The following is a 20,455-nucleotide window of genomic DNA, read 5'->3' as shown; positions in this document are numbered from 1 at the left end:
ACTTAAAAAGATGAGAGAGGCCTGTAATTTTCATCATAGGTACACGTCAACTATGACAGACAAAATGAGAAAAAAAAATCCTGAAAATCACATTGTAGGATTTTTAATGAATTTATTTGCAAATTATGGTGGAAAATAAGTATTTGGTCAATAACAAAAGTTTCTCAATACTTTGTTATATACCCTTTGTTGGCAATGACACAGGTCAAACGTTTTCTGTAAGTCTTCACAAGGTTTTCACACACTGTTGCTGGTATTTTGGCCCATTCCTCCATGCAGATCTCCTCTAGAGCAGTGATGTTTTGGGGCTGTCGCTGGGCAACACGGACTTTCAACTCCCTCCAAAGATTTTCTATGGGGTTGAGATCTGGAGACTGGCTAGGCCACTCCAGGACCTTGAAATGCTTCTTACGAAGCCACTCCTTCGTTGCCCGGGCGGTGTGTTTGGGATCATTGTCATGCTGAAAGACCCAGCCACGTTTCATCTTCAATGCCCTTGCTGATGGAAGGAGGTTTTCACTCAAAATCTCACAATACATGGCCCCATTCATTATTTCCTTTACACAGATCAGTCGTCCTGGTCCCTTTGCAGAAAAACAGCCCCAAAGCATGATGTTTCCACCCCCATGCTTCACAGTAGGTATGGTGTTCTTTGGATGCAACTCAGCATTCTTTGTCCTCCAAACACGAATAGTTGAGTTTTTACCAAAAAGTTCTATTTTGGTTTCATCTGACCATATGACATTCTCCCAATCCTCTTCTGGATCATCCAAATGCACTCTAGCAAACTTCAGACGGGCCTGGACATGTACTGGCTTAAGCAGGGGGACACGTCTGGCACTGCAGGATTTGAGTCCCTGGCGGCGTAGTGTGTTACTGATGGTAGGCTTTGTTACTTTGGTCCCAGCTCTCTGCAGGTCATTCACTAGGTCCCCCCGTGTGGTTCTGGGATTTTTGCTCACCGTTCTTGTGATCATTTTGACCCCACGGGGTGAGATCTTGCGTGGAGCCCCAGATCGAGGGAGATTATCAGTGGTCTTGTATGTCTTCCATTTCCTAATAATTGCTCCCACAGTTGATTTCTTCAAACCAAGCTGCTTACCTATTGCAGATTCAGTCTTCCCAGCCTGGTGCAGGTCTACAATTTTGTTTCTGGTGTCCTTTGACAGCTCTTTGGTCTTGGCCATCGTGGAGTTTGGAGTGTGACTGTTTGAGGTTGTGGACAGGTGTCTTTTATACTGATAACAAGTTCAAATAGGTGCCATTAATACAGGTAACGAGTGGAGGACAGAGGAGCCTCTTAAAGATGAAGTTACAGGTCTGTGAGAGCCAGAAATCTTGCTTGTTTGTAGGTGACCAAATACTTATTTTCCACCATAATTTGCAAATAAATTCATTAAAAATCCTACAATGTGATTTTCTGGATTTTTTTTCCTCAATTTGTCTGTCATAGTTGACGTGTACCTATGATGAAAATTACAGGCCTCTCTCATCTTTTTAAGTGGGAGAACTTGCACAACTGGTGGCTGACTAAATACTTTTCTTCCCCACTGTATACACGAGGACGGAAAGGTATCAAACCCATCATAACGTTCCATTTATTCCATTCCAGCCAATACAATGAGCCCGTCCTCCTGTAGCTCCGCCCACCAGCCACTTCAATTGCTATCTCTTCAGACAACAACATTTCCCCTCACAATTGTACAGTTGAAGTCGGAAGTTTACATACACTTAGGTTGGAGTCATTAAAAGTCGTTTTTCAACCACTCCACAAATTTCTTGTTAACAAACTATGGTTTTGGCAAGTCGGTTAGGACATCTACTTTCTGCATGACAAGTAATTTTTCCAACAATTGTTTACAGACAGATTATTTCACTTATAATTCACTGTATCACAATTCCAGTGCGTCAGAAGATTACATACACTAAGTTGACTGTGCCTTTAAACAGCTTGGAAAATTCCAGAAAAGGATATCATGGCTTTTAGAAGCTTCTGATAGGCTAATTGACATCATTTGAGTCAGTTGGAGGTGTACTTGTGGATGTATTTGAAGGCCTACCTTCAAACACAATGCCGCTTTGCTTGACATCATGGGGAAATCAACCAAGACCTCAGAAAAACAATTGTAGACCTCCACAAGTCTGGTTCATCCTTGGGAGCAATTTCCAAACGCCTGAAGGTTCCACGTTCATCTGTACAAACAATAGTACGCAAGTATAAACACAATGGGACCACTCAGCTGTCATACGCGTTCTGTCTCCTAGAGATGAACGTACTTTGGTGCGAAAAGTGCAAATCAATCCCAGAACAACAGCAAAGGACCTTGTGAAGATGCTGGAGGAAACAGGTACAAAAGTATCTATATCCACAGTAAAACGAGTCCTATATCGACATAACCTGAAAGGCCGCTCAGCAAGGAAGAAGCCGCTGCTCCAAAACCGCCATAAAAAAGCCAGACTACGGTTTGCAACTGCACATGGGGACAAAGATTGTACTTTTTGGAGAAATGTCCTCTGGTCTGATGAAACAAAAATAGAACTGTTTGGCCATAATGACCATCGTTATGTTTGGAGGGAAAAGGGGAAGGCTTGCAAGCCGAAGAACACCATCCCCACCGTGAAGCACGGGGGTGGCAGCATCATGCTGTGAGGGTGCTTTGCTGCAGGAGGGACTGGTGCACTTCACAAAATAGATGGCATCATGAGGAAGGAAAATTATGTGGATATATTGAAGCAACATCTCAAGACATCAGTCAGGAAGTTAAAGCTTGGTCGCAAATGGGTCTTCCAAATGGACAATGACCCCAAGCATACTTCCAAAGTTGTGGCAAAATGGCTTAAGGACAACAAAGTCAAGGTATTGGAGTGGCCATCACAAAGCCCTGACCTCAATCCTATAGAACATTTGTGGGCAGAACTGAAAAAGTGTGTGCGAGCAAGGAGGCCTACAAACCTGACTCAGTTACACCAGCTCTGTCAGGAGGAATGGGCCAGGATTCACCCAACTTATTGTGGGAAGCTTGTGGAAGACTACCCGAAATGTTTGACCCAAGCTAAACAATTTTAAAGGCAATGCTACCAAATACTAATTGAGTGTATGTAAACTTCTGACCCACTGGGAATGTGATGAAAGAAATAAAAACTGAAATAAATCATTCTCTCTACTATTATTCTGACATTTCACATTCTTAAAATAAAGTGGTGATCCTAACTGACCTAAGACAGGGAATCTTTACTAGGATTAAATGTCAGGAATTGTGAAAAACTGAATTTAAATGTATTTGGCTAAGTTGTATGTAAACTTCCGACTTCAACTGTATCTTGTTGGTCATCATTAAATGTGTATTATTGTGTGAAGTTATCAAGCGTGTAGCGTTACCTTGCTGTGTAATGAACAAACCGGTCATGTCACATTTCAACCACTCCTGTCATGTCTCTGTCTCCACGTTTCAGGCCAGAAAGAGGATCTTATTGCTACAGTCCTGGCAAGTAAGTACTCTCCATTCCACTCATCTACATTACATTACGCCACAGAACTCACTATCGCCCTCATGTGGTGGGAGTCCAAATAATAATATCAGCTAATTCCACTGTTTATCTCTGTCCCTCTCCCCCCCTCCTCTCTCAGATCTCCAGGCTCAGTCTATTGAAGAGCTGAAACAGCAGAAGTCATATCAGAAGCTGTTGAAGAAACAGTGTAAAGAACTCCAAGAGCTCCAGAAGAAACACCTGAAGAAGGTTAGACTGACGCTCTCTCACCTCCTCCGTCTCTCACCTCCGTCTCTCTCTCTCTCTCTGGAGCAGAATCAGAAATAGTAACTGGCAGAGATCTTACCAATAAACGACGATAATATTATTCATGAACGGCTATTGAAGGTTTCTGTGTGCCTGCGTATTGACAGGTGTGGGCCCTGAGTAAGGAGCAGAGGAGTCGCTGTAGCCAGCTACGCTCTGACACACAGAAACGACGCAGTCAGATGGAGAAAAACCTGAAATGCAGCATGAAGAAGAAGTAAGGAAGGGATGGTGAAGGGGACGAAGAAGAATAATCCAGATAATCCACTAGCCCAGGGCTGTATTCATTGGTCAGACGTCGTAGTAAATCGTTTCGCTAAAAAACAAACCGTTTACTCCAAATAGAAAACGTTTTGCAGAGAGTTTCTATTGGACAATTTCAGGTCGGCCCCCCTGACAGTTTGGTTCCGTTTGGTTCCTAGTGAATACACCCCTGTCCATTCCGAACTACAGCCGGTATCTAGAGAGCTGGGAGGGGGTTTGGAGTAAGACAAGAGGAAGAGACACGGTGGGGAATATAGAGTGTGTGTGTGTGTGTGTGTGTGTGTCAGTGAGCCAGCAGAGCCGGTGCAGAGGCAGCTGACAGCGTTGGAGGTGGAGCTACAGAAACGGACAGTGCAGCTCAGGGAGTGGCAGATGGAGGAGCTGCTGAAACTACGACAACAACAACACACACTGGAGAGAGAGAAGAGACACACACACCTACGAGAGGTACACACACACACACACACACAACCCAGAGGTACACACACACACACACACACACACCAGAGGTACACACACACACACACACACCAGAGGTACACACACACACACACACACACCTACGAGAGGTACAAACACACACACACCTACGAGAGGTACAAACACACACACACACACACACCTATGAGAGGTACACACACACACACACCTACGAGAGGTACACACACACACACACACACACACACACACACACACCTACGAGAGGTACAAACACACACACACCTACGAGAGGTACACACACACACACACACACCTACCAGAGGTACACACACACACACTCACCTACCAGAGGTACACACACACACACACCTACCAGAGGTACACACACACACACACCTACGAGAGGTACAAACACACACACACCTACGAGAGGTACAAACACACACACACACACACACCTATGAGAGGTACACACACACACACACCTACGAGAGGTACACACACACACACACACACACACACACACACACACCTACGAGAGGTACACACACACACACACCTACCAGAGGTACACACACACACACACACCTACCAGAGGTACACACACACACACACACACACACACACACACCTACGAGAGGTACACACACACACACACCTACCAGAGGTACACACACACACACTCACCTACCAGAGGTACACACACACACACACCTACCAGAGGTACACACACACACACACACACACACACCTACGAGAGGTACAAACACACACACACCTACGAGAGGTACAAACACACACACACACACACACCTATGAGAGGTACACACACACACACACACCTACGAGAGGTACACACACACACACACACACACACACACACACACACCTACGAGAGGTACACACACACACACACCTACCAGAGGTACACACACACACACACACACCTACCAGAGGTACACACACACACACACACACCTACCAGAGGTACACACACACACACACACACACACACACACACCTACGAGAGGTACACACACACACACACCTACCAGAGGTACACACACACACACACACACCTACCAGAGGTACACACACACACACACACACCTACCAGAGGTACACACACACACACACACACACACACCTACGAGAGGTACACACACACACACCTACCAGAGGTACACACACACACACACACACACACCTACCAGAGGTACACACACACACACACACACACACACACACACACACACACACCTACCATAGGTACACACACACACACCTACCATAGGTACACACACACACACACACACACCTACCAGAGGTACACACACACACACACACACACACACACACACACACCTACGAGAGGTACACACACACACACACCTACCAGAGGTACACACACACACACACACACCTACCAGAGGTACACACACACACACACACACACACACACACACCTACCATAGGTACACACACACACACACCTACCAGAGGTACACACACACACACACACACACACCTACCAGAGGTACACACACACACACACACACACACACACACACACACACACACACACCTACCAGAGGTACACACACACACACACACACACACACACCTACCATAGGTACACACACACACACCTACCATAGGTACACACACACACACACACACACCTACCAGAGGTACACACACACACACACACACACCTACCAGAGGTACACACACACACACACCTACGAGAGGTACACACACACACACACCTACCAGAGGTACACACACACACACACCTACGAGAGGTACACACACACACACACACACCTACCAGAGGTACACACACACACACACACACCAGAGGTACACACACACACACACCTACGAGAGTACACACACACACCTACGAGAGGTACACACACACACACACACACACACACACCTACGAGAGGTACACACACACACACACCTACGAGAGTACACACACACACCTACGAGAGGTACACACACACACACACACACACACACACCTACGAGAGGTACACACACACACACACCTACGAGAGTACACACACACACACACACCTACCAGAGGTACACACACACACACACACACACACACCTACGAGAGGTACACACACACACACACACACCTACGAGAGTACACACACACACACACACCTACCAGAGGTACACACACACACACACACACACACACACACACACCTACGAGAGGTACACACACACACACACCTACGAGAGGTACACACACACACACACCTACGAGAGGTACACACACACACACACCTACGAGAGTACACACACACACACACACCTACGAGAGGTACACACACACACACACCTACGAGAGTACACACACACACACACACCTACGAGAGGTACACACACACACACACACCTACCAGAGGTACACACACACACACACACACACACACACACACACACCTACGAGAGGTACACACACACACACACACACACACACACACACACACACACACACACACACACACACACACCTACGAGAGGTACACACACACACACACACCTACCAGAGGTACACACACACACACACCTACCAGAGGTACACACACACACACACCTACGAGAGGTACACACACACACACACACACACCTACGAGAGGTACACACACACACCTACGAGAGTACACACACACACCTACCAGAGGTACACACACACACACACACACACACCTACGAGAGGTACACACACACACACACCTACGAGAGTACACACACACACACACACCTACCAGAGGTACACACACACACACACACACACACACACCTACGAGAGGTACACACACACACACCTACGAGAGTACACACACACACACACACCTACCAGAGGTACACACACACACACACACACACACACACCTATGAGAGGTACACACACACACACACCTACGAGAGGTACACACACACACACACACACCTACCAGAGGTACACACACACACACACACACACACACACCTACGAGAGGTACACACACACACACACCTACGAGAGGTACACACACACACACACCTACGAGAGGTACACACACACACACACCTACGAGAGGTACACACACACACACACCTACGAGAGGTACACACACACACACACCTACGAGAGGTACACACACACACACACCTACGAGAGGTACACACACACACACACCTACGAGAGGTACACACACACACACACACACCTACGAGAGGTACACACACTCTCACCCCTCCTACTGTGTGCTCCAGGCATCTCAGAAACTAAAGGAGACGTCCCAGGAATGCCAGACTGCTCAACTGAAAAAACTCAAGGAGATCTGCGCGAGGTAAGATAGTTATAACACTTTATAACCACTGTATTATTCCCAATATAGATGGACCCTAACCCTATCAAAACACCTTTTATTAGTACACTTAAGTTATTATACGAGAGGTAACATACTGTTTTCTGATCATTTATAATAATAATTGATTGGATTTATGTAGTGCTTTTCCAGCGCTCAAAGCACTTGCGTAGTAAGGGGCAAACTCACCTCATCCACCACCGATGTGACGCTATCACTTGGATGATGACCTTTGTGCCAGAACGCTCACCACACATCAGCTGTCATAACAACTGTATTACTCAGAATGTACCTGGTCAGTTATTCTGATGGAATCCCTTCCTAGTCTGATGCAATCGCAAGCTGCGTTTATACTTTGTGAATTAAAGGTGCCCTACTGTCTTTTTGAAATGTTGTTGTTGATTTGGTTATGGTTGTTGTTGATGATCTGGTAATACCATTGTTGTTGTTGTTGTTGTTTACAGAGAGAAGAAGGAGCTTCAGAAGATTCTAGACAGGAAGAGACAGAACAGCATCATTGAGGCCAAGAGCAGAGACAGAGACAAGGCCGAGTCGTACGTCAGTGTGTGTGTGTGTGCGTCAGCGTGGGTTGGAGTGTGTGTGTGTGTGTGTGTGTGTGTGTGTGTGTGTGTGTGTGTGTGTGTGTGTGTGTGTATCATTATCAAAGGTAATTACAGTCTCCCAACATTTTTTATGTCCCTCTCTCTCTTTGTAGAGAACAGAATGAGATCAACAGGAAGCATATCTCAGATTCTGTCGCCTTAATCCGCAGGGTAAGTGTGTGCAGGCCACACACACACACATACACACACACACACACACACACACACACACACACACACACACACACACACACACACACACACATACACACATACACACACACACACACACACATACACACACACACACACACACACACACACACACACACACACACACACACACACACACGTCTTATCCTCTGAGTAGTACCTCTCTTTTCTGCTCTCTGTCAGCCGTCTCCCTTTGTGAAGTCAATAACTCTTATCTCCCTTCCTCTTTCTCGCTCCTCTCTCCCCCTCTCTCTCTTTCTCTCTCACCTCCCTCTCTCTCACCCCACTCTCTCTCTCCCCCCTCTCTCTCTTTCCCCCCCCCCCCCCCCCCCCCCCCCCCCACTCTAGTTGGATGAGGCCCAGTCAAGGCGTCAGGAGAAGTTGGTCATTGGTCAGAGAGAAGTCCTACGACACATAGAGGAGGAGAAACCACTGGTGAGACACAGACAGACAGAGACAGACACAGAGACAGACACAGAGACAGACACAGAGACAGACACAGAGACAGACACAGAGACAGAGACAGACAGACACAGAGACAGACACAGAGACAGACACAGAGACAGACACAGAGACAGACACAGAGACACAGACAGAGACACAGACAGAGACACAGACAGAGAGACAGACACAGAGACAGACACAGAGACAGACACAGAGACAGACACAGAGACAGACACAGAGACAGACACAGAGACAGACACAGAGACAGACAGACAGACAGACAGACAGAGACAGACAGACAGAGACACAGAGACAGACAGACAGACAGACAGACAGAGACACAGAGACAGACAGACACACACAGAGACAGACAGACAGACAGACACACACAGAGACAGACAGACACACACAGACAGACAGACGCACACAGAGACAGACAGACAGACACACACAGACAGACACACAGACACATACAGACAGACAGACACACAGACAGACACACAGACAGACAGAGACAGACAGACACACACAGACAGACACACAGACACATACAGACACACAGACACATACAGACAGACAGACACACAGACAGACACACAGACACATACAGACAGACAGACACACAGACAGACACACAGACAGACAGAGACAGACAGACACACACAGACAGACAGAGACAGACAGACACACAGACAGACAGAGACAGACAGACACACAGACAGACAGAGACAGACAGACACACACAGACAGAGACAGACACACACACACACAACCCTTCAAACTTCAAATATACGAGGCAAAACGCATCATCATGACAGTTTAAGCTCTGTACTGAAAGCGCTCCATCTTGAAAAATTGACTGCTGACATGCACCATTTTGAGGGGCATCTTATTAACATTGAACTAATGAATAACGTACTTAAAGAACGTTTTTGAGTAAAGGGATCATTTAATGTTGAAGGATCCCTTTATCTAATAAATCAAACTATTTAAATTCCAGCTGAAGGCCCGGTTGGAGCAAGACTTGGAGGCGGAGCTCCAGCGTCTCCCTGAGGAGATCTGCCAATACCTGCAGGCGGAACTCGAGTCCAAAGGTCTCTGCAGCGACGCCCTCTTTTCCTTATCCATTCATAGCAGCCCTAGCTCCAGCTCAGGCACGCCATCCAACTGCTCCACGCCCACTTTACCCTTAACGCCCAATAGCAGTGCCTGGAACAGGAGCCTGGACAATGGCATCGCCTCATTGGTGGATTCATCCTCTTCCTCTACTCCTGTCCAATCAGAAGTAGAGTTGACCATGGTGTAAATTTAATTATGTCAATTTTATCATAATGGTTCCTGGGCTTTAGTTGGTGAAAAAATTATTTTGTTGTTTTTTCATTTTTTATTTGTTTTTAATTGTAATTACATTTTTTTTTATTTGATTAAATGTTTAAAGATGTTAATTTGTTCAATTCTTCTCCCCGGTGTTTTAGACAGGGAAAGTAGAGACTAGGTAACCAAAGTAGAGACGAGGTAACCAAAGTAAAAAAATATATATATATTTTCTGTTCATTCGTCAGATTTTCTTTTTACATGTATATTTTTCTCATCAATGTCTGTCAGAGATTTTGTCTTTTAACCACTCGTTCTGACTGTAGCTTATCTCTTAAGCACTATCTGTCCCAAAACTAAAAGCTGGTGGTTCAACTTGGAATAGTTTCTGTTTGGACTATCTGAATGGTTGGTAATGTTTTGACTTTCGAGACTGGAGAGTCAGGAAAAGGCCAAAAAGTTAATCTCAGCACCAAAAACATTTGAGACTCACGCTGGCTGCAGGTGTTGTGGTGCAGTACACATATTAAACCACCAGATGGCGCTGTTGTATCGGCAGTAGTGAGTTGTTTACCCCTCTATCACTGAGATTCTCTGCTATTGGCTAGGCTACGGCTAACGATGAAATATACTTGTTTACAGGAATGTGTGGACAGCGCTAGCTCCGAGCTAGCGTAGCATAATGCTGATGCTACATGATAAAATAGCCAGGATGCTAATCCCCCTAATCTGCAGCTGGGGGATACGTTAATAATATAGATGCTGGATGGATGGACAGAGAGAGAGAATGAAAGAGGGATGATGTGGAAATGATGGCCTGCTCCATCTTTGACGTCATTGGTCAGGATGAGTTTTTGACCTCTGACCCCTGTAGTCGTCCAATTAACATCCTGCGCTGGTGTGGGGGGGGCAGGGGTCAGCCCATATGGTGAACTATAATCTACAATCTCTGTGTGTGTGTGTGATGCACTGCTCCGGCCGCGGCTTTCTAGGAGCCACGCAAGAAACACAGACAAGTACAGTACGTTCTCAGACACTCTCTCTCGCTCTGTCGGGTTAGGGCCAGTCTAGTTCCCTGTAGTATTGATTTAATCTGAGCCCTATGTGCCCTGGATAGATGTAGTGCACAATATAGGGAAATAGGGTTCATTTGGATGCAGATTAAGTCAACAAGTACCTAAAATAATCATGTTCAGTTGCCATTAGAGAGATGGGTTAGGAGACCATATAGAGATTATATAATTATTATGATTTATTTTAGATTATTCCTGTGTGTGTGTGTGTGTGTGTGTGTGTGTGTGTGTGTGTGTGTGTATATTAATCTTCGGGGTAGACAGCTGCTTTTTGGTCTCTAAACTGTTCTCATCTCGACTATCTCTGAGAGTGAGAGTGAGTGAGTGAGTGAGTGAGTGAGTGAGTGAGTGAGTGAGTGAGTGAGTGAGAGAGTGAGAGAGAGAGAGATTTCCTCCTCTTTATTTCTCTCTTCCCTCTGTCCTTTCCTCGCTCTATTCCTTCACCCGTCTCTCTCTCTCACTCCTCCCTCTCTCTCTTTCTGTCGCTCTCTCTTGGTGCCAGGTCCTAATTAAAGATGGAGTTGACACGTGGGCATCTTTCCCACCAGCCTCTGCTGCCAGCTACAAACCAAGGGCAAGCCACTGCAACCTCTTTCACTCACTCACTCACTCACTCACTCAATCTTTTCATTCATTCTTCTCCCTGTCATCTACCTGCAAACACACACACACGCTGTAAGGGAAAGTGAAAAGGCAGGAGTGTGTGTGTGTGTGTGTGTGTGTGTGACAAGAAGAAACCAGCAGTCATGTCATAACATCTATCTTCTGTGTGAAAACAAACTTTGTACTATTTACATCTATTTCTTTACCACCTTGTTTGGTTTTCCCTTGTGAACTGGTCACATGTTGGTCTGAAATCCCAAACCCTTCACCCTTTTCCATATGGGCTCTGGTCAAAAATAGTGCACTGTGTAGGGTACATTCGGGATGCAGACGTTATCTGTACGTGGACGGTGGACTAGAGTAGACTATTCTGTGGATATATTATAGTTATTATTATTCATCTGTCTCTATGTTGTCATTTTACATGACCAGTACTACTGACTAAAGGTGCCCCTGGGCAGAAAGGAGGGAAGGAGGGATGGAGGGATGGAGGGAAGGGGGGAATGAGGGAAGGAGGGAAGGGGGGATGGAGGGATGGAGGGAAGGAGGGATGGAGGGAAGGAGGGATAGAGGGATGGAGGGATGGAGGGAAGGAGGGATGGAGGGAAGGAGGGAAGGAGGGATGGAGGGAAGGAGGGATGGAGGGAAGGGGGATGGAGGGATGGAGGGAAGGAGGGAAGGAGGGATGGAGGGAAGGAGGGATGGAGGGAAGGAGGGATGGAGGGAAGGAGGGATGGAGGGAAGGAGGGAAGGAGGGAAGGAGGGAAGGAGGGATAGAGGGATGGAGGGATGGAGGGAAGGAGGGATGGAGGGGTAGTGGTAGCAGGGGAAGTGTCTGTGAGATGCTCTAGAAGTGAAAGACCTTTTGGAATCTTTCTTTCTGTCCCTCACCCCTTCCTCTCCTCTCCTCCCCCCTCCTCTCCTCTCCTCCCCCTTCCTCTCCTCTCCTCCCCCCTCCTCTCCTCTCCTCCCCCCTCCTCTCCTCTCCTCCCCCCTCCTCTCCTCTCCTCCCCCTTCCTCTCCTCTCCTCCCCCCTCCTCTCCTCTCCTCCCCCTTCCTCTCCTCTCCTCCCCCCTCCTCTCCTCTCCTCCCCCTTCCTCTCCTCTCCTCCCCCCTCCTCTCCTCTCCTCCCCCTTCCTCTCCTCTCCTCCCCCCTCCTCTCCTCTCCTCCCCCTTCCTCTCCTCTCCTCCATCCTCTCCTCTCCTCCCCCATCCTCTCCTCTCCTCCCCCCCTCCTCACTTCTCCTCCCCCACTGAGGCTTGCTGCCTGTCTAACTTGTATTAATGTACCCCCCCCCCCACCCCCCAAACGTATATATTCACCATCATTGTTTATCTAAACATTCTAACACTTCTAATTAAAAAATAGTAATTTTACCATACTTTTTTTTGTGGTGATTTAATGTAATATTGTCAGCTGAGCAACTTTGAATATTTATACATTGTGTGTATATATATATATATATATATATATATATATATATATATATATATATATATATATATATATATATATATATATATATATATATATATATATATTTTTTTTTTTGACGATAGGTTGGGGGGAGGGGATAGGACTCTTTCGGTTGTGAGGGAAATTTTTTTAGTTTTATTAAACGTTTTCTGTGTTGAATGTTCTGTGTTGAATGTATGGTTCACAGGACCATTACTATGGTACTATTGGGGAGAAGAACAATGTTTTAAAGTTAAAGTTCCAAGGGTGCTTTGGGACCCCATAAAGTTGTCTTTACAATATCCCAATTTATATGTATTTATGGACATCGGGGTATTAGTTTGGCCATTTTTATTTGGTTAGCACGTGTACAATGATCTTAGCACTAAAGAGGGGCTGTATGGTTTTGGGAAACTTCCCAGTAAATGTAACACACAAAACAACAGTTTTAACCTTCTGTCTCTCTTGTTCTGACGAGAATATATATTTTTAAAATTTTATTTTTTAAGTAATTGCACTTTTATCACCCTGTTTGATTTGTTTTTAAACCTTTTATTCCACTTTTTAAATAGTTTATAGTGTCACCTTATCTCTTCAATCAGTGCTTCTCAACCCTGGTCCTGGGGACCCAAAGGGGTGCACATTGTAGTTTTTTTTTGACTTGGCACTACACAGCTGATTTTAAAATGATAAACTCATCATCAAGCTTTGATGATTTGAATCAGGTGTGTAGTGCTAAGGCAAAAAGTGAAATGGGTCCCCAGGACCAGGATTGAGAACCACTGTATTAGATAGCTACATGACTCCACTACGTTCTAGAATACGGCCAGATAATTCTACTGTAGAACACTATAAGTTCTAGAATACGGCCAGTGGTTCTATGTAAAACTTTAGAGGGGGTATATAGGCCTTCATGTTCACGTGCTAAAGAGTTCCATTGACGTTGTGTGCATGTATCAAATAAGATCTAAATGAAACATAAAGACAGAACCAGAAGGTTGCTCTTGGCTCGCTAACGCTGTTAGCCAGTTTCCTACCCGGGAGACTCAACCTGGGGGCTTATTCAGTTTAGCCTGGAGGGCTAGTTTCAGCTCTCTCCACACACACACACACACTTTTCAGGCTCACACTGTAGACCATGTGGCAACTTTTCTCCCTTTCCTCCCCTCGGGCCTTCTGTAAGGCTGTTGACTACCATCCTTTCTTACATCCACCCCTCCATCCCTCCACCCCTCCATCCCTCCATCCCTCCATCCCTCCACCCCTCCATCCCTCCATCCCTCCATCTCTCCACCCCTCTATCTCTCCATCTCTCCATCTCTCCATCTCTACACCCCTCAATCTCTACACCCCTCCATCCCTCCATCCCTCCATCCCTCCATCCCTCCATCTCTCCACCCCTCTATCTCTCCATCTCTCCATCTCTACACCCCTCCATCTCTCCACCCCTCTCTCTCCATCTCTACACCCCTCCATCTCTACACCCCTCCATCTCTCCATCTCTCCACCCCTCCATCTCTCTATCCCTCCATCTCTACACCCCTCCACCCCTCTATCTCTCCACCCCTCCATCTCTACACCCCTCCACCCCTCTATCTCTCCACCCCTCCATCTCTCCACCCCTCCATCTCTACACCCCTCCATCCCTCCATCCCTCCATCTCTCCATCCCTCTATCCCTCCATCCCTCCATCTCTCCATCCCTCCACCCCTCCATCCCTCCATCCCTCTATCCCTCCATCCCTCCATCCCTCCATCTCTCCATCCCTCCACCCCTCCATCCCTCCATCTCTCCATCCCTCCATCCCTCCATCCCTCCACCCCTCCATCTCTACACCCCTCCATCTCTCCACCCCTCCATCTCTCCACCCCTCCATCTCTCCACCCCTCCATCTCTCCACCCCTCCATCTCTCCACCCCTCCACCCCTCCATCTCTACACCCCTCCATCTCTCCACCCCTCCACCCCTCCACCCCTCCATCTCTCCACCCCTCCACCCCTCCATCTCTCCACCCCTCCACCCCTCCACCCCTCCACCCCTCCATCCCTCCATCTCTACACCCCTCCATCTCTCCACCCCTCCACCCCTTAATCCCTCCATCTCTACACCCCTCCATCTCTCCACCCCTCCACCCCTTAATCCCTCCATCTCTACACCCCTCCATCTCTCCACCCCTCCACCCCTTAATCCCTCCATCTCTACACCCCTCCATCTCTCCCCCCCTTAATCCCTCCATCTCTACACCCCTCCATCTCTCCACCCCCCACCCCTTAATCCCTCCATCTCTACACCCCTCCATCTCTCCACCCCTCCACCCCTTAATCCCTCCATCTCTACACCCCTCCATCTCTCCACCCCTCCACCCCTTAATCCCTCCATCTCTACACCCCTCCATCTCTCCACCCCTCCACCCCTTAATCCCTCCATCTCTACACCCCTCCACCCCTCCATCTCTTCACCCCTTAATCTCTCCACCCCTCCATCCCTCCATCTCTCCACCCCTCCATCTCTTCACCCCTTAATCCCTCCATCTCTTCACCCCCCCATCCCTCCATCTCTCCATCCCTCCATCTCTTCATCCCTCCATCTCTCCACCCCTCCATCCCTCCATATCTCCACCCTTTAATCCCTCCATCTCTCCACCCCCTAATCCCTCCATCTCTTCACCCCTCCATCCCTCCATATCTCCACCCCCTAATCCCTCCATCTCTCCACCCCCTAATCCCTCCATCTCTTCACCCCTCCATCCCTCCATCTCTCCATATCTCCACCCTTTAATCCCTCCATCTCTCCACCCCTTAATCCCTCCATCTCTTCACCCCTTAATCCCTCCATCTCTCCATCCCTCCATCTCTTCATCCCTCCATCTCTTCACCCCTTAATCCCTCCATCTCTCCACCCCTCCATATCTCCACCCCTCCACCCCTCCATCTATCCACCCCTCCATCCCTCCATCTCTCCACCCCTTAATCCCTCCATCTCTTCACCCCTTAATCCCTCCATCTCTCCACCCCTCCATCCCTCCATCTCTTCACCCCTTAATCCCTCCATCTCTCCATCCCTCCATCTCTTCACCCCTCCATCCCTCCATCTCTTCACCCCTTAATCCCTCTATCTCTTCACCCCTCCATATCTCCACCCCTCCATCCCTCCATCTCTTCACCCCTTAATCCCTCCATCTCTCCACCCCTTAATCCCTCCACCCCTCCATCCCTCTATCTCTCCTCCCCTCCACCCCTCCATCTCTCCACCCCTCCATCCCTCCATCTCTTCACCCCTTAATCCTTCCATCTCTTCACCCATCCATATCTCCACCCCGCCATCTCTCCATCTCTCCATCTCTCCACCCCTTAATCCCTCCGTCTCTCCACCCCTTAATCCCTCCGTCTCTTCACCCCTTAATCCTTCCACCCTTCTCTCCCCTTCATAAGCCACTTAATAAAGAGAGAGAGAGGTATAGGTTTCATCCCAAATGACACCCTTTTCCCTATATAGTGCACTACTTTTGACCAGGGTCAATAGGGCTCTAGTGAAAAGTAGTGCACTATATAAGGGAATAGGGTACCACTTGGGGCTCAGATAGTTTGTTGACACTGTATGTAGAAAGGACTGATTGCCTTGTCAAAGAGAATGATGGATGTACCATTTTTATTATCTGGAGAAATAATATAAACCTGTATAATTGTAAATACAGAATTTTGGCTAAAATATCGGCCTTGTCTTGGTTGGTTGGTTGGTTGGATGGTGGTTGGTTGGTTGGTTGGATGGTGGTTGGTTGGTTTTATTTGATAATTAAAATAACAGTACATGAAAATAAAAATGTAGGAGGATAAAATACAAAGACTGAATTTATTTCTGGTCTCTTGTTGTTTTTGGGTTCTGTATCCTTTCCTGGGAACAAGGTTTTCAAGAAGCAGTGCCAGTAGATTGCGAAACTGTGTCATATTTCCTGCAAACGAGTAGATTAAGCAATATTTTAAACGGCAGCTATTCTTGTGCAATATTGTTTTTGTTGTGTAAACTAACCATTTTATAATGTGCAGTGCTTGACCCTTTCCAAATGGCACCCAATTCCTTTATATAGTGCACTACGTTTGACCAGCGCCATATGGGTCGCGGTAGTGCAATTTAAAAGTAGTGCACTTTATCCCGAACATGGTGTCATTTGGGATACAACCCGTGCTTGTGTAATATTGTGTTCAGGCCAAAATATTGAGGAAGTCCAAATGTGACGACAAAAGGGAGTAGTCTGGGGTTATGTTGAAAAGTTGCGTGATGACATTTTGTTCATATAATGTAAAAACAACAAGTATCAATAGACGAATGTAGCGGTAGTAGAGAATTCCATGATCATCTCATCATTCAGTAACACATCAGACCAAGGGGTCTGGACCTTTATGCCATGGGAGGTAGGGCATCTATTAACCACCGTGTGTCAGCCCCGTCTTTCCTTTCATCGGTCGGCAGGAATGACCAATCACTCGCACACACACGCACACACGCACACACACACACACACACACACACACACACACACACACACACACGCACACACACACACACACACACTACTTACTCTAGCCTTGGTAATTGACTGTTTAAAGGAAAATTCCACCCAAAAACTATATTTTGGTATTTGTTTGATTAGTCCATTGTTGATATAGTCCCCCCCCAAAAAAAAAAATAACATGGCATGTCAGCAATCATGTTTTCAAGATAGATATACAACTTTTAAAATACAGACATTTAGCCGGTACAAAAGGCAGCAGCATCTGTATTTCTGTGTTTTAGAATCTTGAAAACTTGATTTCTGTATCTTGAAAACTTGATTGCGGACATGCAAAAACATGTTGGACTATATCAACAATGGACTAATGAATCAAACACCAAAAGAGAGTTTGTGGGTGTAATTTTCCTTTAACAGCCCTACATGCAAGCTGCACGTGTAAACACAGTCAGCACAGAGACTGGGGATTGAAGCACAGACATATTTGAAAGGGTGTCCTGCTGTGCGCGCACACACACATAACCACTCATCTCTCTATATGTTTGAGCAGCTTAAGTAGGAGCAGCACAGAGCCTTTTATCCCCCGCTCTCATTCCTCTCCTCTTTTATCCCTCTCTCTCATTCCACTCCTCTTTTATCCCTCTCTCTCATTCCTCTCCTCCATTCATCCTCTCTATCCAGGATCCCAGACATACCGCTAAACCATCTTTGCTAAGCTCACATTTCAGACACACACACACATATACTCAGCCACAGTGATGTTTGTGTTTAAGATCCGGATATTTCTCTCCTTATCTCTTCTCTCTCTGTCTATGTCTGTCTCTCTCCACTTCTCTCCCTCTCCACCCTTCTCTCTCTCTCACTCCATCAGGCTGGAGTATATGTGACTGGCTTCCTTCAAACTTGGCTAAGTGTATCTCAACGTTTTAAACATTAGCTATATCTACAGTGCTGTTAGCTATATCTACAGTGCTACGTTAGCTATATCTACAGTGCTGTTAGCTATATCTACAGTGATACGTTAGCTATATCTACAGTGCTATGTTAGCTATATCTACATTGTTATGTTAGCTATATCTACAGTGCTGTTAGCTATATCTACAGTGCTATGTTAGCTATATCTACAGTGCTACGTTAGCTATATCTACAGTGCTATGTTAGCTATATCTACAGTGTTATGTTAGCTATATCTACAGTGTTAGCTACAGTGCATTCGGAAAGTAATCGGACCCCTTGACTTTTTCCACATTTTGTTACGTTACAGCCTTATTCTAAAATTGATTAAATCGTTTTTTCCCTTCATCAATCAACACACAATACCCCATAATGACACAGCAAAAACAGGTTTTATGAAATTTTAGTAAATGTATAATAATAAAAAAAAAAATGATATCACATTTACATAAGTATTCAGACCCTTTACTCAGTACTTTGTTGAAGCACCTTTGGCAGCGATTACAGCCTCGAGTCTTCTTGGGTCTGACGCTACAAGCTTGGCACACCTGTATTTGGGGAGTTTCTCCCATTCTTCTCTGCAGATCCTCTCAAGCTGTCAGGTTGGATGGGGAGCGTCGCTGAACAGCTATTTTCAGGTCTCTCCAGAGATGTTCAAGTCCGGGCTCTGGCTGGGCCACTCAAGGACATTCAGAGACTTGTCCCGAAGCCACTGCTGCATTGTCTTGGCTGTGTGCTTAGGGTTGTTGTCCTGTTGGAAGGTGAATCTTTGCCCCAGTCTGAGGTCCTGAGCGCTCTGGAGCAGGTTTTCATCAAGGATCTCTCTGTACTTTGCTCTGTTCATCTTTCCCTCGATCCTGACTAGTCTCCCAGTCCCTGCCGCTGAAAAACACCCCACAGCATGATGCTGCCACCACCATGCTTCACCGTAGGGATGGTGACAGGTTTCCTCCAGACGTGACGCTTGGCATTTAGGCCAAAGAGTTTCATCAGACCAGAGAACCTTGTTTCTCATGTTCTGAGAGTCCTTTAGGTGCCTTTTGGCAAACTCCAAGTGGGCTGTCATGTGCCTTTTACTGAGGAGTGGCTTCTGTCTGGCCACTTTACCATAAAAGGCCTGATTGGTGGAGCGCTGCAGAGATTATATTCTTTCTGGAAGGTTCTCCCATCTCCACAGAGGAACTCTGGAGCTCTGTCAGAGTGACCATCAGGTTCTTGGTCACCTCCCTGACCAAGGCCCTTCTCCCCCGATTGCTCAGTTTCCCAGGCGGCCAGCTCTAGGAAGAGTCTTGGTGGTTCCAAACTTCTTCCAGTTAAGAATTATGGCGGCCACTGTGTTTTTTTTGGGACCTTCAATGCTGCAGACATTTTTTGGTACCCTTCCACAGATCTGTGCCTCGACACAATCCTTT

At 46.7% G+C, this 20,455-nt stretch overlaps 1 pseudogene across 1 annotated transcript in view; it reads left to right on the top strand.

The window, feature by feature from the left end:
* Positions 1 to 10,902, top strand: part of LOC311112699 (1-phosphatidylinositol 4,5-bisphosphate phosphodiesterase beta-3-like) — a 96,885-nt pseudogene extending 85,983 nt beyond the window's left edge. The window contains exons 23-31 of the transcript in view: positions 3,454 to 3,489; positions 3,629 to 3,738; positions 3,903 to 4,012; positions 4,347 to 4,506; positions 7,783 to 7,859; positions 8,342 to 8,431; positions 8,593 to 8,650; positions 9,041 to 9,127; positions 10,137 to 10,902. The product of the transcript in view is annotated as a 1-phosphatidylinositol 4,5-bisphosphate phosphodiesterase beta-3-like (transcript). The remainder of the gene's footprint in view (positions 1 to 3,453; positions 3,490 to 3,628; positions 3,739 to 3,902; positions 4,013 to 4,346; positions 4,507 to 7,782; positions 7,860 to 8,341; positions 8,432 to 8,592; positions 8,651 to 9,040; positions 9,128 to 10,136) is intronic.
* Positions 10,903 to 20,455: the final 9,553 nt, after the last annotated feature.

Source organism: Coregonus lavaretus (genome assembly GCF_964263955.1).
Source record: "Coregonus lavaretus genome assembly, chromosome: 39".
Lineage (NCBI taxonomy): Eukaryota > Metazoa > Chordata > Actinopteri > Salmoniformes > Salmonidae > Coregonus > Coregonus lavaretus.
This window is presented reverse-complemented; position numbering and strand designations above follow the sequence as displayed.